This window comes from Balaenoptera physalus (genome assembly GCF_965194825.1).
Source record: "Balaenoptera physalus genome assembly, chromosome: 12".
Taxonomy (NCBI): domain Eukaryota; kingdom Metazoa; phylum Chordata; class Mammalia; order Artiodactyla; family Balaenopteridae; genus Balaenoptera; species Balaenoptera physalus.
In genome coordinates, this window is record NC_138897.1 from 60460159 (window position 1) to 60482929 (window position 22771).

At 35.9% G+C, this 22771-nt stretch overlaps 1 long non-coding RNA gene across 1 annotated transcript in view; it reads left to right on the forward strand.

Annotated features, from left to right (window-relative positions):
• The window catches only part of LOC309640261, a 115280-nt gene extending 95403 nt beyond the window's left edge, over nt 1-19877 (forward strand). Inside the window, exon 4 of the long non-coding RNA XR_014252138.1 lies at nt 514-19877. This is a non-coding gene — a long non-coding RNA (uncharacterized lncRNA). The remainder of the gene's footprint in view (nt 1-513) is intronic.
• Nucleotides 19878-22771: the final 2894 nt, after the last annotated feature.

Consider the following 22771-nt stretch of genomic DNA (forward strand, 5'->3'; position numbering starts at 1 on the left):
GAGTAGAAGACATACTTAAAAAAAAAACAGTGTTTTTTTGGACATTTAAAAATATACTAGAAAATTTCCCACCATTAAATGCCTTAAGTATTCTAAAGTTTTGATTTTCTTTTTTCCTTAGCCCACAGATCTTGACAACCAACAACACTTATTAAGATCCTCTTGTACTTGGAACTTTATTGGGCATCATCTTGTATTTTATTTTTGCTCAGAGATATATTCTATCAAATTTTGCCCATTCCAAGTCTACAAACACAGACTTGTAAACGCTGAATGAGCACCATCGTTCCTGGTCTGGGCAGACAAGATTTGGAAAGATTTAATTTTGTGCTGTTTAAGCTCAAAAATGAGTATGGGGCAATTAACTGAAGGAGTTCTTTTAAAAATCAATATAAGATAACTCAGTTAGAAATCACCAGCGTATACCTGAAACTGTTTTTCTCCCTGTTTGTTTTGAAAATTTCATCGGATGAGATTTTATTTTTACATTCTGTTTCCATCTGTTCTCATCAGAGTTCTGCCTAAGTTACTTTGGTAACTAAAGAATACCAGAAATCTCACAGACTCAGTACCAAGGCTGAAGAAGCAAGTTTGAAAATGGACCAAAAGCAATGGAAGCCAAGTAACTGAAACTTCAGTTGAAATCATGCCATCTGATGAATCTGGTGAAAATGCCACTTCCTCTACCACTGGTATGGCTGCCACTAACAACACAGGGGATGTTGATGATGGGGGAGGCTATGCACGTGAGGGGGCAAAGGGCATACGGGAGATCTCTGTGCTGTCTGCGCAGCACTGCTGTGAACCTATCACTACTCTATGAAGTCTATTTAAAAACAGGAGTAAAGTATGGAAAGGGAAAAACAGTTTAACTTTACAGTGGCGAAACCTGGCAGACACCATCTTAACTAAGTGATCAAGTGACTTTTTAAAAATTTTTTATTGAGATATAACTGACTTATATAGTGTATTAGTTTCAGGTGTACAACATATTGATTTGATACATGTATATACTGGAAAATGATCACCACAATAAGTCTAGTCAACGTCCATCATCCATTACACATAGTTGTAATTTTTTTTCTTAGGATGAGAACTTTTAAGATCTACTCTCTTAGCAACTTTTAAATATACAATAAGTATTATTAACTACAGTCACTATGCTGTACATTACATCCCCAGGACTTATTTTTTTACAGTGGAGGTTTGTATCTTTTGACCACCTTCACCCATTTTGCTCACCCCCGCTCCCATCCCCCGCCTTGGGCAATGACCAATCTGTTCTCTGTATCTATGAGTTCTGTTTGGTTTGTTTATTTTTTAAGATTCCACAAATCAGTGAGATCATATGGTATTTGTCTTTCTCTGTCTGACATTTCACTTAGCATAATGCCCTCAATGTTCATCCATATTGTCACAAGTGACAAGAGTTTCCTTCTTTTTATGGCTGAATAATATTCCATTGTGTATATATACCACATCTTCTTCATCCATTCATGCATCAGTGGACACGTAGGTTGTTTCCATGTCTTGATTCTTGTAAGTAATGCTGCAATGAACATGGGAGGTATCTTTTCCAATAAGTGTTCTTATTTCATTCAAATAAATACTCAGAAATGGAATTGCTAGATAATGTAATAGTTCTATTTTTAATTTTTTGAGGAACCTCCATACTGTTCTCAATAATGGCTGCACCAGTTTACATTTCCAGCAACAGTGCAAAAGGGTTTGCTTTTCTCATATCCTTGCTAACACTAATTTCTTGCCTTTTTTTTCTCTTTAGCATCTTTATTGGAGTATGTGTTAGTTGCTGATGTATAACAAAGTGAATCAGCTATACGTATACATATATCCCCATATCACCTCCCTTTTGCGTCTCCCTCCCACACTCCCTATCCCACCCCTCTAGGTGGTCAAAAAGCACCGAGCTGATCTCCCTGTGCTATGCGGCTCCTTGCCACTAGCTATCTATTTTACATTTGGTAGTGTATATATGTCCATGCCACTCTCTCACTTTGTCGCAGCTTACCCTTCCCCATCCCCATGTCCTCAAGTCCATTCTCTATGTCTGCGTCTTTGTTCCTCTCCTGCCCCTAGGTTCTTCAGAACCATTTTTTGTTTTTTTTAGATTCCACATACATGTGTTAGCATACAGTATTTGTTTTTCTCTTTCTGGCTTACTTCACTCTGTATGACAGACTCTAGGTCCATCCACCTCACTACAAATAACTCAATTTCGTTTCTTTTAATGGCTGAGTAATATTCCATTGTATATACGTGCCACGTCTTCTTTATCCATTCATGTGCCGATGGACACTTAGGTTGATTCCATGTCCTGGCTTTTGTAAATAGTGCTGCAATGAACACTGTGGTAAATGACTCTTTTTGAATTCTGGTTTTCTCAGGGTATATGCCCAATAGTGGGATTGCTGGGTCACATGGTAGTGCTATTTTTAGTTTTTTAAGGCACTTCAATACTGTTCTCCATAGTGGCTGTATCAATTTACATTCTCACCAACAATGCAAGAGGGTTCCCTTTTCTCCACACCCACTCCAGCATTTATTGTTTGTAGATTTTTTGATGATGGCCATTCTGACTGGTGTGAGGTGATACCTCATTGTAATTTTATTTTGCATTTCTCTAAAGATTAGTGATTTTGAGCATCCTTACATGTGTTTGTTGGCAATCTGTACGTCTTCTTTGGAGAAATGTCTATTTAGGTCTTCTGTCCATTTTTGGATTGACTTGTTTGATAGTGTCTGGCCTTACATTTAGGTCTTTAATCCATTTTGAGTTTATTTTTGTGTATGGTGTTAGGGAGTGTTCTAATATCATTCTTTTAAGTGGAGCTATCCAGTTTTCCCAGCACCACTTATTGAAGATGCTGTCTTTTCTCCATTGTATATTCTTGCCTCCTTTATCAAAGAAAAGGTGAGCATATGTGCATGGGTTTATCTCTGGGCTTTCTATCCTGTTCCATTGATCTATATTTCTGTTTTTGTGCCAGTACCATACTGTCTTGATGACTGTAGCTTTGTAGTATAGTCTGAAGTCAGGGAGCCTGATTCCTCCAGCTCCATTTTTCTTTCTCAAGATTGCTTTGGCTATCGGGGTCTTTTGTGTTTCCATACAAATTGTGAAACTTTTTGTTCTAGTTCTGTGAAAAATGCCATTGGTAGTTTGATAGGGATTGCATGGAATCTGTAGATTGTTTTGGGTAGTATAGTCATTTTCACAATGTTGATTCTTCCAATCAAAGAACGTGGTATCTCCATCTGTTTGTTTCATCTTTAATTTCTTTCATCAGTGTCTTATAGTTTTCTGCATACAGGTCTTTTTTCTCCTTAGGTAGGTTTATTCCTAGGTATTTTATTCTTTTTGTTGCAGTGGTAAATGGGAGTGTTTTCTTAATTTCTCTTTCAGAGTTTCCATCATTAGTGTATAGGAATATGAGAGATTTCTGTGCATTAATTTTGTATCCTGCTACCTTACCAAATTCATTGATTAGCTCTAGTAGTTTTCTTGTAGCATTTTTAGGATTCTCTATGTATACTATCATGTCATCTGCAAACAGTGACAGATTTACTTCTTCTTTTCTTATTTGGATTCCTTTTATTTCTTTTCCATCTCTGATTGCTGTGGATAAACTTCCAAAACTATGTTGAATAATAGTAGTGAGAGTGGGCAACTTGTCTTGTTCCTGATCTTAGTGGAAATGTTTTCAGTTTTTTACCATTGAGAACGATGTTGCCTGTGGGTGTGTCATATATGGCCTTTATTATGTTGAGGTAAGTTTCCTCTTTGCCTACTTTCTGGAATGTTTTTTGTCATAAATTGGTGTTGAATTTTGTCAATAGCTTTTTCTGCATCTATTGAGATTATCATATGGTTTTTATCCTTCAGTTTGTTAATATGGTGTATCACATTGATTGATTTGCATATATTGAAGAATCCTTGCATTCCTGGGATAAACCCCACTTGATCATGGTGTATGACCCTTTTAATGTGCTGTTGGATTCTGTTTGCTTGTATTTTGTTGAGGATTTTTGCATCTATATTCATCAGTAATATAGGCATGTAGTTTTCTTTTTTTGTAACATTTGTGTCTGGTTTTGGTATCAGAATGATGGTGGCCTTGTAGAATGAGTTTGGGACTGTTCCTCTCTCTGCTATATTTTGGAAGAGTTTGCGAAGGATGAGTGTTAGGTCTTCTCTAAATGTTTGATAGAATTCGCCTGTGAAGCCATCTGGTCCTGGGCTTTTGTTTGTTGTAAGATTTTTAATCACAGTTTCAATTTCAGTGTTTGTGATTGGTCTTTTCATATTTTCTATTTCTTCCTGGTTCAGTCTCGGATGGCTGTGCTTTTCTAAGAATGTGTCAATTTCTTCCAGGTTATCCATTTTATTGGCATATAGTTGCTTGTAGTAATCGCTCATGATCCTTTGTATTTCTGCAGTGTCAGTTGATACTTCCCCTTTTTCATTTCTAATTCTATTGATTTTAGTCTTCTCCCTTTTTTTCTTGATGAGTCTGGCTAATGGTTTATCAATTTTGTTTACCTTCTCAAAGAACCACTAAAAAGTAAACTAAGATAACCATATAAATCGAAACTAGTCAGTCACATACAGCAAACCCCAAGTCTACAGTTGGTCCCAAAGTCCACCACCTCAATTTTGGGATGATTCGTTGTCTGTTCAGGTATTCCACGTATTCAGGGTACATGTAGTTGATTGTGGAAATTTAATCCACTGCTCCTGAGGCTGCATGGAGAAATTTCCTTTCTCTTTTTTTTTCACACATCTCTTGGGTTTCAGCTTTGGATTTGGCTCTGCCTCTGCATGTAGAGGTCGCCCTCTGGTGTCTGTTCTTTGCCCAGACACGAGGGGTTTAAAGGAGTGGCTGATTAGGGGGCTGTGGCTCACTTAGTCCAGGGAGAGAGAGGGGTACAGCATGCGGGGCAATGCTGCGGTGGTAGAGGCCGGCATGATGTTGCAACAGCCTGAGGCATGCCATGTGTTCTCCTGGGGAAGTTGTCCCTGGATCACAGGACCCTGGCAGTGGTGGGCTGCACAGGCTCCTGCAAGGGGAAGTGTGGATAGTGACCTGAGCTTGCACACAGGATTCTTGGTGGCTGCATCAGCAGTGTTAGCGTTTCATGCCCATATCTATTGTCCGCACTGATAGCCGCGGCTCATGCCCGTCTCTGGAGCTCGTTTAGGCAGTGCTCTGAATCCCCTCTCCTCATGCACCCTGAAACAATGGTCTCTTGACCCTTAGGTAGTTCCAGACTTTTCCCCAGACTCCCTCCTGGCTAGCTGTGGCGCACTAACCCCCTTCAGGCTGTGTTCATGCAGCCAACCCCAGTCCTCTCCCTGGGATCTGACCTCTGAAGCCTGAGCCTAAGGTCCCAGCCCTCACCCGCTCTGGCAGGTGAGCAGACAAGCCTCTTAGGCTGTTGAGTACTGGTCGGCACCAATCCTCTGTGTGGGAATCTCTCCACTTTGCCCTCTGCACCCCTGTTGCTGTACTCTCCTCCATAGCTCCGAAGTTTCCCCCGACCCCACCCACCCCCCTCCCCACCACTGAAGGGACTTCCTAGTATGTGGAAACTTTTCCTCCTTCACAGCTCCCTCCCAGACGTGCAGGTCCCGTCCCTATTCTTTTGTCTCTGTTTTTTCTTTTTTCTTTTGTCCTACCCAGGTACGTAGGGAGTTTCTTGCCTTTTGGGAAGTCTGAGGTCTTCTGCCAGCATTCAGTAGGTGTTCTGTAGGAGTTGTTCCACATGTAGATGTATTTTTGATGTATTTGTGGGGAGGAAGGTGATCTCCACATCTTACTCCTCTGCCATCTTGAAGGTCTCCTCTAATTTCTTGTCTTTTTGATAATAGTCATTCTAAGTCTTCACACTTCTAGGTGTGAAGTGATGTCTCATTATGGTTTTGATTTGCATTTCCCTGATGATTAGTGATGCTGAGCACCTTTTCATGTGCCTGTTTGCCATCTGTATGTCTTCTTTGGAAAAATGTCTATTTAGAATTCCTGCCCATTTTTTAATCAGATTGCTTGGGGCCTTTTTTGCTATTGAGTTGTAGAAGGTCTTTATATATTTTGGATATTAGCCCCTTATCAGATATATGATTTGCAAATATTTTCTCCCATTTGGTACATTGTCTTTTCACTCTGTTGATGGTCTTTAAGGTTTGATATAGTCTCAATTATTTATTTTTGCTTTTGTTGCCTTTGCTTTCAGTGTCAAATCAAAAAAATCATCACCAAGACTGACATCAAGACACTTATTATCCATGTTTTCTTCTACTTTTGTGGTTCCAGGTCTTACATTACGTCTTTATCCATTTTGTGTATGGTATAAGATAGTGGTCCAGTTTCATTCATTTTGCATGATGCTGTCTAGCTTTCCCAACACCATTTATTGAAGAGACTATCTTTTCTACATTGTATATTCCTGGTTCTTTTATCATAAATTAACTGATCATATATGCAGGGGTTTATTTCTGGGCTCTCTATCCTGTTATATTGATCTATGTGTCTGTTGTCATGCCAGTACCATACTGTTTTGATTACTGTGGCTTTGCAATATAGTTTGAAATCACAGTGCATGATGCCTCCAGCTTTGTTCTTCTTTCTTAAGATTGTTTTGTCTATTTGTCTTTGGTGGTTCCATACAAATTTTAGGATTGTTTGTTCCATTTCTGTGAAAAATGCCATTGGAATATTGATAGAGATTGAATTGAATCTGTAGATTGCTTTGGATTGTATGGACATTTTAACAATATTAATTCTTCCAATCAATGAGCAAGGATTATCTTGCCATTTATTTGTGTCTTATTCAATTTCTTTCATCATTTCTTATAGTTTTCAACGTCCAGGACTTTCATCTCTTTGGTTAATTTTTTTCTAAGTATTTATTTTTTTGGTGCAGTTGTAAATGGGATTGTTTTCTTAATTTCTCTTTCTGATAGTTCATTATTAGTGTATGCAAATGCAAATGATTTTGTATACTGATTTTAGAGAGTTTTACTTTACAGTAAAGAAACGTGGAACATACCACCTTAATTAAGTGATCAAGTTAAATATTAGTGATGTCATGTGGATCTTATTGCGGCCCCTAATATGATGAGATGAGGGGGCACGTCATCTATGTGATGTTCTCTGTAGAAACCCGTAGCCCAGTCTATCATGAGGAAACATCAACCAATCCCAAGTTGAGGAATGTCCTACAAAATACCTGACCAGTAATCTTCAGAATTGTCAATGTCTCGAAAAACAAGAAAAGACTGAAAACCTGTCATAGATTGGAGGAGACTAAGGAGACAGAAAAACTAAATGCAATATGATATCCTAGATTAGATCCTGAAACAGAAAAGACATTAACTTAAAATTTAGTATAATTCAACTAAAGTGTGCAGTTTAGTTAATATGATTGTACCAATGGTAATACCTTAGTTTTGACAAATGTACCATGTTATATAAGGTTCCATCATTAAGTAAGGTCTTCCATTAGGTGAAACAAGGGGAAGGGAATATGGAAATCCTCTGTACTATCTATCTTTGCAAATTTAAAAATTATCCCCAAATAAAGTTCGTTTTTAAAGAATAAAACATAAATTCCATTGGTATAAAAAATTTAAAACATAAGACATTAAAATTAAAGATTAACTGTATGAAATGAAATTTTCAGACTGTATAATTAGAGAAAGTTTGGAATTACTAGGAATTAAGAATTTTTAAATGTTAATGTGTATATATAAATATTTATATATGTGCATAATATATATGTATATTTATATAATACATATAAATGAAAGATTAGAGGAAATATTTTAAAGGAAATAGTAGATGAAGTATTTTAAAATTTAAATATTTTAAATATCTAGAGATGAGAGAGAATTGAATGAATAAAAAAAATTAAAGAACCACCCAAAAGTAAAATCCATCAACTAATATTATTTGAAAAAAACTTTAAAAACCTTCAGTGGTTTTTGAATATCTGCAAACAAAGCAACCAACAAAGGACTGATTTCCAAAATATACAAACACCTCATGCAGCTCAATATCAAAAAACCAAAACACCCAATCAAAAAATGGGCAGAAGATTTAAATAGACATTTCTCCAAGGAAGACATACAGATGGCCAAAAAGCACATGAAAAATGCTCAACATCACTAATTATTAGAGAAATGCAAATCAAAACTACAATGAGGTATCATCTCACACTGGTCAGAATGGCCATCATCAAAAAACCTACAAACAATAAATGCTGGAGAGGGTGTGGAGAAAAGGGAACCCTCCTACACTGTTGGTGGGAATGTAAATTTGTACAATCACTGTGGATAGCAGTATGGAGGTTCCTTAAAAAAACTAAACATAGAGCTACCATATGATCCAGCAATCCCACTCCTGGGCATATATCCGGGGAAAACCATAATTTCAAAAGATACATGCACCCCAGTGTTCATTGGAGCATTATTTACGATAGCCAAGACATGGAAGTCACCTAAATGTCCATCAACAGAGAAATGGATAAAGAAGATGTGGTACATATATACAGTGGAATATTACTCAGCCATAAAAGAATGAAATAAAGCCATTTGCAGCAACATGGATAGACTGGAGATTATCATACTAAGTGAGCGAAGACAGAGAAAGACAAATATCTTATGTTATCGCTTATATGTGGAATCTAAAAAAATGATACAAATGAACATATTTGCAAAACAGAAATGACTTAACAGATATCGAAAACAAACTAACGGTTACCAAAGGGGAAAGGTGGGGGGGAGTGATAAATTAGGAGTTTGGGATTAACATACATACTACTACATATAAAATATATAGTCAACAAGGACCTACTGTATAGCACAGGGAAGTCTACTCAATATTCTGTAATAACCTATATGGGAAAAGAATCTGAAAAATAATGGATATATTTATATCCATTATATATATATAGATATATAGATATATATATATATATATATATATATAAAACTGAATCACTTTGCTGTACACCTGAAACTAACACAACATTAAATCAACTATACTCCAATATAAAATAAAAATTAAATTAAAAAAATCTAGAGATGAGAGAGAATTGAATGAACAACAACAACAAAATATTTAAGAACCAACCAAAAGTAAAATCCATCAACTAAAATTATTTGAAGAAAACTTCCAAAACCTTCAACGGCTTTTCATATTCTACAGAATAAGCCACACGTACATCATTAACATCATGAAATTCTGAATCATTTTTTAATTAGAAATTACAGGAAGATCATTCTTCTGGTTTGAAATAGAGTCATATTAGTTGCTTTTAATGCAACTATCCCAAATTCTTACCCAAAAGATACAAAATTAAGTGAGGTAAACTAAGATCAGGAATCAACATTTTGACAAAAAAAAAAAAGCAAGGATTATGTGTAAAGCAAATGAAACAGACTTAAAACATCTAACTTTGGACTCTTTTATTGGGCTTGTGAGGCAGCTCACTAAATGTAAGGTCTTAATCCATCTCCCCAGTCTGTTCTTGGATCAGCAAACAGAAAATGACATTCTGATTCTTCTTCTCTGGGAGGGTTGCTTTTGACGTTGCCTCCTCTCTATCCCACGACTTTTCTCTTTATTCACCTTCCCAAGTATTAGAACTTCAGAAATCAATTCATGGTAAGCATCAGCTCCAGCAGAGGTGACTTAGGAGGGGATGGTGATGGATGTGTAGTTCAGGAAGTAGTTGCAGTGGTAGAACATTGAACTCTGGGAACTATAGCTCCTCCAAGGCAAACATCCTCAGGGGAGGAAGGGGAAGAGTTACAGAATGAGAGATCTGTTAGCAATTCTATTAATATTAGATTCCGAGATTGTAATTCTTTCATATATTCATCTGCTCAAAACTTCAGAAAGAGATAAGTAGAAGTAGAAGATAATTCCAAAGATATGCATTATCTAGACTGTTCTGGAATACATCAACTTTTGGTTCAGTTCTCAATATGGAAAGAATAATAAAACAGAAACCGATTGAATTTAAAAATGGGCCTAAGGCAATATATAGAAGGTTATCTGTTTGAAAACACTTGACGATGGATAAACGGGGAAAAAAATATGAGGTCTATCAAATATACTGTAAATAAAGAGAAATGAGCATCATTTGAGTTCCCCAAGGAAGAGTACACTTCTGAGATTAACCACCTATTTTCAACACAAGAAATTCTTAGAAAATGTGTACTCTAAAGGCCAAACACATAAAAAGTAAGAGATTTAGAATAATAAAAAAGCAGAAGGAGATTCTTTTTAAAATTTTATAGTAGATGTCTGCTGTTTTGCTTGCTCAGTGTCACTTTCCTTTTTCTGTGATAACAAAGGCCATTTTTGTATCTGGAGATGCTCTTCTTCCACATGGCAAGACTGTGAATCACATGCTGGTTTCCATGCCTTCTGAAACGAGACTGAGTCATCTAAGTGTCCCCATAACCTTGAGATGCACTGATGGGTCCAGGGGTGGCCATGTCCAGAGCAAAAGTCCTTTTTTCAGGCACAAGTAGAATCCTGGAGAGAAGGAATCTCTCTCTTTCTGAGACCATGGGTTGCCAGGAATCACATGAGCCAGGCAGTGCTTATGCACTCATAATTTATCTCACAATATGAGATTTAGGCATGTAAGCTGCAGTTCACAGATGAGATGAGGACTCAGAGAGACTAAGAGCCTCTTCAAGTTCAATCAGGAATTAAGCAGAACCTTGGGAGCTTTCAGAAGATATCATTAACTTTTGATTAGTAAGAAAAGGACACAAGGTTCTTTTTTTTTGATTGAAGTATAGTTGACTTACAATATCATATTAATTTCAGGTGTACAACCTAGTGATTCGACATTTTTATAGATCACACTCTATTAACAAAATTCTTTATTTTTACTCTCTTAACCAATAGCTCAACTTTTGAAGATCGTATACTTCTTAACACTTTATCATAGAAAAAATAAAAGGTCAACTATTCCCCATTCAGTCTTGCTCAGACTCACTTTTCTAGAGTCTAGAAAAAGACTCATGAGAAGAGAATAAAATAATTCCCAATTATCATGTACCATTTTGAGTAAGCGCAAGAATGCGTATGCCTTAGATTTAAATAGTGCCTCTGTATCAACCACATTGTCTCACACTTTCCAAAGGAAAACAGATGTCTTCATTTCAAGCCCATCAGAGATGGTACTTGCAGTATTGTTACTACTGCCATGCACTCTGTCACAGCATATGTCAGTGGCAGAGCAGTTACCTAAGCAACACCTGCCTTGAATGTGAGCAACAATATTGGAAAAATCCCTCTACTGCTTTTGCCTTGATTTATTCCACCGACTTATTCTGTGTTCACTCTCCAGGCTGGGATGATATGTGAAAATGTGGCATTGACTCCAATTTATGCAATCCGCGTCAGTGGTATGCCAGCCCCTAAATAAGCCGAGAATTCAGATTCTCTGTCCAGGCCAATAATATTAGCCATAAAAACAAAGTTGTCTCCAGCAGCCCACCTGTCATTAAAATGTATGTGACAGACTCATACTGATTTGCCATCTGTCAATGAATCATTTGGCAGGAAATTTTCTCCAATGTTATAATGTAATTTTCACATACACCCACAACACCCAGGGTCTAAGCAAAACAAAGGTCTGTATTAAGAACTAATACGTGCCAGAAATATTCATTAAAAATACTCTGTTGGATTTAGTCTTGCCAGATATCCTATATATCTTCTCCCTTTTCAAATGAGAAACTATTCAGAGAGATTAATAAATTGACCAGCGTCACCAACTAGCAAGGGACAGAGGTGGGAATCAAACCCAAGCCTTATAAACCCAGGGCAAACCTCTCTCTGTATTACAACTACTTCTTAGAGGTTTATGATGTATGTCCTAACTCATCTTTGTTGTTGTTATTAATGTACAAAAGACGTTTAAAAATATATGCAGGTTCTATAGGACTACGAAATTTACAGGCTCTCCAAACATGTTAGACCATAGAGCTCATCCGTTTCACCTCCAATTCAGTGCAATAAGCTCTTCCATGATGGCCTGACTGGTGGTTGCCCAATCTCTGAGCACTCCTGGGGGCACAGTGACAAAGAACACACTGAGTTATAAAATAAGTCATTCAATGTTTGGAAATTCCCAAACATAAGAAAGTTTTAAAATCTACGTTGAGCAAAAATTTCCCTGTGTTAGATGTCTATCTTTCATAGTCTCAAGACACACTGAATAAAGTGAGTACTTATTTCACATAATGATCCTTTCAAAATCAAAAGACAGTGCTAACTCCTCTGAAAGTCTGCCTCTGGGTGGGATTAACACTGCATCTTTAAATGGTTCCCCCACGACATGGTTCCCAGTCCCTGCTTCTCTGGCATCCATGAAAGAGCATAATATGTCAGCTATGGACTGACTAACATAACAGGGTAAGGGGGGAAATGTCTCACAAATTGCTCTAGGCACTATATTTATGTTTACATAGGCTAACATTAAATCTGTTATTGTTCTATATGTCAATCATGCCACATTGTTGACTCATAATGAGTTCAGGCTCATTTAAAACCCTTGATCTCATATAAATAGCTAACAAGTCAGAGCAGTGCATGACAGTTAATATTTAAACTAAGATTTAGGAGTTAATTGCCTATATATTGTTAGTTTCAGGATTAACTTAACATTTTTTAAAGATTATAATTCTTTAAAATCATAATCCTTAATAATAACTAAGAGATATCTTTTAATGTGTCTACAATTTTTCAGGTATTACAAGTCTTATCTAATGAACGCTCACAACCACTCTATGAATTAGATATTATTATTCCCTTTTTATGTATAAGGGAAGCTAGAGTCAGACAGATTAAGGTCCCACAAAACAGGGACATGTTGCAATGAGATTTAAACCCAAGTGTGTCTGATTCTAAAGTCTTTGTTCTTTCCAGTATCGTACAGTCCTTCTACAGCTTTATGTCACTCCACAAATGTGATACATTCGTCTTCTATAACTTTATTCATTAATGATAAAAGTGTAAAATAACAAAATCAGACTAATATGCAAGTAAAGACTCCCTACAAGGATTAAAAAATGTAGAAATCAAAATCTTCACAGGATAGAGAATTGAATCATCTATGAATCCACTTAGCATTATTATTTCATCCAGCTTTATCTTTCTTATTTGCAAGGGTATCACAGTAGTCTTGGCCAAATGCTTTACAGACTCTCAATTCTCTCTACTTATTTTGTAGCTCTATGAAATCATTAACTTTATTAAAAGAGTAAATGTCAGCAGGTGTTATTCTGATTTATTTTAATAAATTCATGTTGTAGTCCAATTATTATTTACTTCCATTTAAAAATATTTAGAAACATGTATTTAATAACCTGCTCTAAAATTTTGCCATTTCAACATTAAGAACATTGTTTTATATTTCCAGAATGCAATTCTTTCCTTCCCTTCTTCCTTCCTTCCTTTCTTCCTTCCACACATAAAAATCACATTAAATACCTGCTGTATACTAGGCAATATGCTTGGTGCAGAAAAAACATACACACAAACAAATCAGAGTTTATCAGATTAGTGTAAGAGAGACACGTTAACAAGTAAGTATAGGAAGTTAGCTTACACTGTAATAAAAATACATACAAAGTGTTATGGAAATACAAGAGAAGAAATGCATAGTCCGGTATGGAGAACATGAAATATATATTTAAGCAAGTCTTTGAAAATAAGGAAATGCTCTCGAAGTGGACACACCAGAGAAAGGACAACTCAGACAGAGACAACGACAAAAGCAAAATAACAGAAGCAAATATCAGTGGACTGTCAGCTGAGGATAAGACATGACAGTAAGTAACATATTTTGAAGGATCTGGTAACCCATGTTAAATATCTGGTACTTTATCATAGGTCATAAGAAGCCATTGAAAGATTTTAATGAGATCCTATTTATCTTCTAGAAAGATAACTCTGGTAGCCATGTGGAGGATAGATTGGAAGGAGATGAATATAGAGTTAAGAGGACCAATTAGAAGAGTACTGTACTAGATCAGGTGAGAAAAAATGAAACTCTAGTTTAAGAAATTGGCAGAGAGACTCATGAACTATTGTGCCATGGGTGTTATGGTTAAGAACATGGGCCCAGGAGCCAAACATTCACTTACTAGCCACACAATCTTGGGTAAACTATTTAACGTTTTTCTGTCTCACTGTGCTCAGAAAATGAAGTTAATAGTGATCAAGTATATTAAGCAGGATAGTCCTCAAGAGATCTTAACTATTTACATTATTAATATTATTAAGACGAAGGATCAATTTTGAGGTTCAGATGCAAGACAACGAATTCCCAGACTGAATTTGAAATTTACAGAATATTCACTGGAGCTCCCTAGAAGGCTGGAGACATTTGAGTCTCAGGAAAGTACACAGTTATATCTCTATGGCTCTCAAAACCATCAAGATAGAAGAGATAATCCAGTAAAGATTAGGAGGAGGACAAGGTTAAGCTTGGCACTTGGAGGGACACTATCACTCAGAGGCAGATGCAAGAAGAGGAACCTGCACAGGAGGCTTAAACAGAGGATTGGGAAAAGAAACTGGAAAGAACACTCCATAACTCTCAGGGAGTAAAAAGGTTGAAGAACAGAGAATGGCTCAACACGACCAAAGGTGAGAAAGAGGACAGATAAAATGAACACAGTCAGGGATGTTGTTGGTAGAATAACGCTGACAGAATGTATTGTGTTAAGGAATCAGTGGGATGAAGGAACTGAAGAAAATGGACATCGGTGATGCTTTTAGGAAGCACGGCTACGAATGAGTAGTGGCTGGAGGGAGAGTACTTTTACAACAGAAAATGGGAAGAAGACAGTGAAGAAGAAGTTAATGCCTTAGGAAAGAGAAGATGATTTTAAGTTGCATAAGAGATTAGAGGTATGAGGATCCAAAATACCAGGGCAGAGGATAGCTCGATAGGAAGAAAGGTACATGTTTTCACCAAGAAGGAAGGAAATGATATAAAGACAAATAAAACTGCAATTTGGTAATGTGGGCAGACCCTCTATTTTCTCCATGATGTAAAAGGTATAGTCACCTCCTGATAGTAAGACGAATAGGAACAATTTGCGGACCATGTGAAGGATTGTTATACATTAGGAGTTGTCCATGTAAGAAGAAGAAAGCAAACGGAATAGAAATCTATAAAAGGCTGCCATGTTGCATGGTGGACCAGATCGAGATTGGAAACCATAAATTTGTACACATATCTGTACTATTATGTCATTTTCTTTCTTTTTTTTCTTAAAGGAATTTCCCAGTCATGTCTTTTTTTTTTTTTTTTAATTTATTTTTGGCTGCATTGGGTCTTCGTTGCTGTGTGTGGGCTTTCTCTAGTTGTGGCGAGCAGGGCTACTCTTTGTTGCGGTGTGTGGACTTCTCATTGCAGTGGCTTCTCTTGTTGTGGAGCACCATGGGCTCTAGGTGCACGGGCTTCAGTAATTGTGGCACGTGGGCTCAGTAGTTGTGGCTCACGGGCTCAGTAGTTGTGGCTCATGGGCTCTAGAGCTCAGGCTCTGTAGTTGTGGCGTACGGGCTTAGTTGCTCCGCGGCATGTGGGATCTTCCCAGACCAGGGCTTGAGCCCGTGTCCCTTGCATTGGCAGGCAGATTCTTAACCACTGCGCCTCCAGGGAAGCCCATGTCATGGGCTTTAGTAATGTTTGGCCACCAGAATATAGCAACATGTACCATGCATTTTAACTTAATTTTTCTCCTGAGATGCCTAAAAATGTGCCTTGCATATATTCATTTTAAGTCATGGTCATAGATGACTCTACAGCCTTCATGCTTGAATATTTAATTTTGAAGAGACAATCTAGTGCCATTTGTTTCTCTAAATCCTGGCTGTTAGATATGCCTTAAAGGCCTCATGAGAGAATGATGCTGATGCATGGAAATGAAAGTGAATCTCAAATTCCTGAAGTGTTATTCTTATAGCATCAATGATTATTGAAATGTATTCTCTGGTAGTTTTGCTGTGCCATCTGGAATGGCTTCCAGCATATGGAGTTACACTCCTGTTCCCAAGTCATGGTGGTCTCAGCCTACTAGAGATAAGGCCATCTGTAAATTAATAATTACCATTTTCCTTGTATTACTTCTGCTCAATATTTGCTATTATGTCATTAGCTGATTTAGAGATTTTATATATTTAAACAAATATAGACTTTTTGTAGACATTTTTTTGCATATTTCTATATATTTTGCTATCACCCCCCCAAAAAATGTTCTATTTCTAGTAGTGTTCTCATTATAACTAGCTTTGCTGAGTCTATTCTTCTCATTTTCTACTCATGTTCATGCAAGTAGCTAAGAGGCTAAATGTAATTGGGAACCACCTATTACTTTTTTTCCATCAGGGATGAGAAATTAACAATTTTTGTCTCCATAAGAAGGAAGTTTTTGCCGAGTCAATTTTATAATATCTGGGTGTTTTTATCTTTTACGACTGTAAAATATAGTCTGCAACCTTTCTGTGATCTTAAAATAAAGTTAATAGGATTGTTTATAACTGGAGAGAATGGGCTCATAGGATAATTTCACCCAAGGTAGGTGCTCAATATATTTGAATGAGTGGCTAAACGCTTTATCACAAAACAATTTGCAATTATCAAAGGATTGAATATTTACAATACTTTCCATAGGGAAAAGAAAATTATAGTTGGGGTAAAAATTTATCTACCATTTAATATTTGAAGCTATATTTACAACTCATCAGTATTGTCCAGTTGTTAATTCAAAGCTCGGTTTTTTTTATTACTCTGACTTTTCCAGAGTAAGAGAAAACATAAATGTAAGTAGTAGTTCATTCAATAAGCAGAAAAGGCACACCTTTCAAACTAAGGCTTTCTAATTCATGTCTTCCAAATTGTTAATTAGTTCATCTTGGCTATCTTTTCCCCTTGATATGAAGATTAGGAAAAATTCCTGTCAAAAAAAATGCCCTATAATGATGGTATTGGTCTTCCTTAAGGCTAAGACGTTATCTGATAGAGGCTTGAATCAGCTTGGATCAGACCCAGACCCACTGCTACCACAGACAGTGCTAAATAAATACTTCATGATTGCTATGGATTATGTTAAAAAATAAAATTCAACTCAGTAAACTTGAGGATCTAACTGGCTTTATTCAATGATTCATGAATAGGGAAGCATCCCATGTAGAAAATAGAAAGGAGCTCCAAAGAACTGTACAAAATATGAGAGTTTCATAGTCAGAAGTGGACAGCAATGAGGAAAGAGTGGACTACCTCATCTTCCTTTGGGTGATAGAAAGAGTCTATCAGGCAGATTGCCTCACTATGGCTGACTAGGAAATTTCAGATTAACTGGTTTAAGATAACATTCCTGGGAGAGGTTGAAAATGCAATTAGTTTGGGTATTAAGTCTTGGTTCATTTACATGGGGCTTAGAACAAGTAATTCCATTTGGGGCCTGTTTTCTCTTTTTTTTTGTTTTGTTTTGTTTTTTGTTTTGTTTTCTCTTTTTTAATGATTGTATTTCTAGTCTCAGTTCTGCCAACAACTACCAGTGTGACCTTGACAGATAAAGGAAATTTGTAAAAAGATCTATTCAGTAGGAAGATAAATGTTTGTGTGTATCTACATGTATAGCATCAAACTGCATAGAGCAAACATTTTAAAGAGGTAAAGATAAATTGCCAAATACAGAAGGGAATCTTGGCACAGATTTCTCAGTAACTGATATAATGAACAGGCAAAAATATCAAGAAAGATACAGAATATTTAAACATTAAATAATTTATACATAAAATACAGAATCCAACAGCTGCACAATATATATTACTATCAAGCACACATGGAACACTTGCAGGAACTTTTCATATACAAAACTATAAAGCAAGTATCAATAAATTTCAAAGGAGTGAAATAAAACAGATATCTCTGATATCAGTGGATTTAAGCTAAAAATTAATAATATAAAGGAAACTAGAAAACCCACAAATGTATGGAATTTATGTAATATATTCAAAATAACCCATAGGTCAAGAGAACAAATCAAAATGAAATTTCAAATGTTTGAACTTAGGGAAAATTAATATATAGCAAGTCAAAATGTGTGGAATGCAGCTAATGTTGTCTTTAGAGAAAAATTTATTGTATTAAATAACAAAAACTGAAAATCAACCATCTGACGATTAATTTCAAGGAGCTAGAAAGAGATTGGAAAGTTCTATCCAAAGAAAGTTAAGAAGGAAAATAAAAGAAATATAATAAATCAATAAAATGAAAATCAACAAAAAATAAATCAACAGAGCCAATAATTGGCTTCTTAATAAACAGGTCACAAGACTGATCAAGGGAAAAAAATAAGGCACAAATATTCAATGCCAAAAGTTTAAAAAGAGAACATCACTAAAGATTGTACAGATATCTTCTAAAATTCTACATACATATATATATGAAATTACGAAAAAATTATGTCAATAAATTTGAAAATTTAGATAAAATATGAAAAAATCATAGTTAAACATATTTTCAACTGACACTAGGTAAAAATAGAAGAGTCTTATATCTAGTAAAGATATTGAACCTGTAATCAACCTTTAAAAAGAAAACCTCAGGCCCAGATACTGGTAAATTCTCCCAAATATTTAAGACAGAAAAAACACAATGTAACACAAGATCTCCTGCACTGTGTAAAAAGAGAAAATACCGTCCACCTCATGTTATGAAGCCAGTATTACCTAGATGTCAAAGTCTGACAAAGACACTACAAGAAAGGGAAAACACATACCAAACTCTTCTTAATACGGACTCAAAATTCTCTAACTAAAACACTAGCAAATGGAATATAGTTAAATATAAAAATGATCATATATAATGACCGAGTTTGGTTTTGGTTTGTTTTTGTTTTTTGTTTCTTTCCTTGGCCAGGGCTGAAAACTTCTGGTAATATTCAAAAATCACTGTGATTTATGCCATTAAAAAAATAAAATATCAATATCTTATGATAATGTCAATATGCTTATAGAAAACATGTGACAAATTCAACATTCACTAATAATCTTTTAAAATCTTTTACTAAACTAAAAATACAAGAGCACAGCCCTAATCTGACAGTAAGTATCTTCCAAAAAAACTATGGAAAACATACCTATTGAAATTTTGAAACCATTCCACTGTGATCAGTAAGACCATAAGGATGTCTGCTACCATGACTTCCATTCAAACTGTCTGAATTAAGGGGTGAGATTAGGAAGGATGCTTGGATATTAGTTCCGTATGCAAAAATAAATCAAACTCTTATTTACCAGCTACAAATAAATAGAAAAATAAATACTAAAATTATACCATTTGCAGTTGAATCCAAAAAGTCAAATACCTTGAAATAAATCTAACAAAAGATGAGAATTACCTTTACAGAAAAAACTACATAAAGTTACTAAGATAAAGTAAAGAAGACCTAGATTAATGGATAAATATACTTTATTCATAGATTATAAAGATATTCATTCTTCCCAAGTTCTTCTGTAGATTTAACACAGTCAAAATCAATACTCCTAAAGGCTTTTTATTTTGTTGTTGGAAATTTACATTCTGATTCAAAAATTTATTTTAATTAAAAGGTTCAAGAATAGCCAATACAATTTAGAAAAATAAGAACATCTTGACAAAACACATGTCAAATTGACCTTATAATCATTCTCAATTAAGTGCTATTAAACCAATTAGATTTTAGACAAGGTGTGAGATATATTAGAATAGTTTTATGAAATAATAGAAGATGCTCAAAAAAAGAAAAGTTGTGGGGTTTGGCAAAAAATGAAATGATTAGCAAAAGCAGTGCTAAGAGGGAAGTTTATAGCAATACAAGCCTACCTCAAGAAACAGGAAACATCTCGAATAAACAACCTAACCTTGCACCTAAAGCAATTAGAGAAAGAAGAACAAAAAAACCCCAAAGCCAGCAGAAGGAAAGAAATTATAAAGATCAGGTCAGAAATAAATGAAAAAGAAATGAAGGAAACAATAGCAAAAATCAATGAAACTAAAAGCTGGTTCTTTGAGAAGATAAACAAAATTGATAAACCATTAGCCAGACTCATCAAGAGAAAAAGGGAGAAGACTCAGATCAATAGAATTAGAAATGAAAAAGGAGAAGTAACCACTGACACTGCAGAAATACAAAAGATCATGAGAGATTACTACAAGCAACTCTATGCCAATAAAATGGACAACCTGGAAGAAATGGACAGATTCTTAGAAATGCACAAACTGCCGAGACTGAACCAGGAAGAAATAGAAAATATGAACAGACCAATCACAAGCACTGAAATTGAAACTGTGATTAAAAACCTTCCAACAAACAAAAGCCCAGGACCAGATGGCTTCACAGGTGAATTCTATCAAACATTTAGAGAAGAGCTAACACCTATCCTTCTCAAACTCTTCCAAAATATTGCAGAGGGAGGAACACTCCCAAACTCATTCTACGAGGCCACCATCACCCTGATACCAAAACCAGACCAAGATGTCACAAAGAAAGAAAACTACAGGCCAATATCACTGATGAACATAGATGCAAAAATCCTCAACAAAATACTAGCAAACAGAATCCAACAGCACATTAAAAGGATCATACACCATGATCAAGTGGGGTTTATCCCAGGAATGCAAGGATTCTTCAATATACGCAAATCAATCAATGTGATACATCATATTAACAAATTGAAGGAGAAAAACCATATGATCATCTCAATAGATGCAGAGAAAGCTTTCGACAAAATTCAACACCCATTTATGATAAAAGCCCTGCAGAAAGTAGGCATAGAGGGAACTTTCCTCAACATAATAAAGGCCATATATGACAAACCCACAGCCAACATTGTCCTCAATGGTGAAAAACTGAAACCATTTCCACTAAGATCAGGAACAAGACAAGGTTGCCCACTCTCACCACTATTATTCAACATAGTTTTGGAAGTGTTAGCCACAGCAGTCAGAGAAGACAAAGAAATAAAAGGAATCCAAATCGGAAAAGAAGAAGTAAAGCTGTCACTATTTGCAGATGACATGATACTATACATAGAGAATCCTAAAGATGCTACCAGAAAACTCCTAGAGCTAATCAATGAATTTGGTAAAGTAGCAGGATACAAAATTAATGCACAGAAATCTCTGGCATTTCTATACACTAATGACGAAAAATCTGAAAGTGAAATTAAGAAAACACTCCCGTTTACCATTGCAACAAAAAGAATAAAATATCTAGGAATAAACCTACCTAAGGAGACAAAAGACCTGTATGCAGAAAATTATAAGACACTGATGAAAGAAATTAAAGATGATACAAATAGATGGAGAGATATACCATGTTCCTGGATTGGAAGAATCAACATTGTGAAAATGACTCTACTACCCAAAGCAATCTACAGATTCAATGCAATCCCTATCAAACTACCACTGGCATTTTTCACAGAACTAGAACAAAAAATTTCACAATTTGTATGGAAACACAAAAGACCCCGAATAGCCAAAGCAATCTTGAGAACGAAAAATGGAGCTGGGGGAATCAGGCTCCCTGACTTCAGACTATATTACAAAGCTTCAGTAATCAAGACAGTTTGGTACTGGCACAAAAACAGAAATATAGATCAATGGAACAGGATAGAAAGCCCAGAGATAAACCCACACACATATGGGCACCTTATTTTTGATAAAGGAGGCAAGCATATACGGTGGAGAAAAGACAGCCTCTTCAATAAGTGGTGCTGGGAAAATTGGACAGGTACATGTAAAAGTATGAAATTAGAACACTCCCTGACACCATGCACAAAAATAAACTCAAAATGGATTAAAGACCTAAATTTAAGGGCAGACACTATCAAACTCTTAGAGGAAAACATAGGCAGAACGCTCTATGACATACATCACAGCAAGATTCTTTTTGACCCAGCTCCCAGAGAAATGGAAATAAGAACACAAATAAACAAATGGGACCTAATGAAACTTAAAAGCTTTTGCACAGCAAAGGAGACCATAAACAAGACCAAAAGACAACCATCAGAATGAGAGAAAATATTTGCAAATGAAGCAACTGACAAAGGATTAATCTCCAAGATTTACAAGCAGCTCATGCAGCTCAATAACAAAAAAACGAAAAACCCAATCCAAAAATGGGCCGAAGACCTAAATAGACATTTCTCCAAAGAAGATATACAGATGGCCTACAGACACATGAAAGAATGCTCAACATCATTAATCATTAGAGAAATGCAAATCAAAACTACAATGAGATATCATCTCACACCGGTCAGAATGGCCATCATCAAAAAATCTAGAAACAATAAATGCTGGAGAGGGTGTGGAGGAAAGGGAACACTCTTGCACTGTTGGTGGGAATGTAAATTGATACAGCCACTATGGAGAACAGTATGGAGGTTCCTTAAAAAACTACAAATAGAACTACCATACGACCCAGCAATCCCACTACTGGGCATATACCCTGAGAAAACCATAGGTCAAAAAGAGTCATGTACCAAAATGTTCATTGCAGCTCTATTTACAATAGCCAGGACATGGAAGCAACCTAAATGTCCATCGACAGATGAATGGATAAAGAAGATGTGGCACATATATACAATGGAATATTATTCAGCCATAAAAAGAAATGAAATGGAGGTATTTGTAATGAGGTGGATGGAGTTAGAGTCTGTCATAC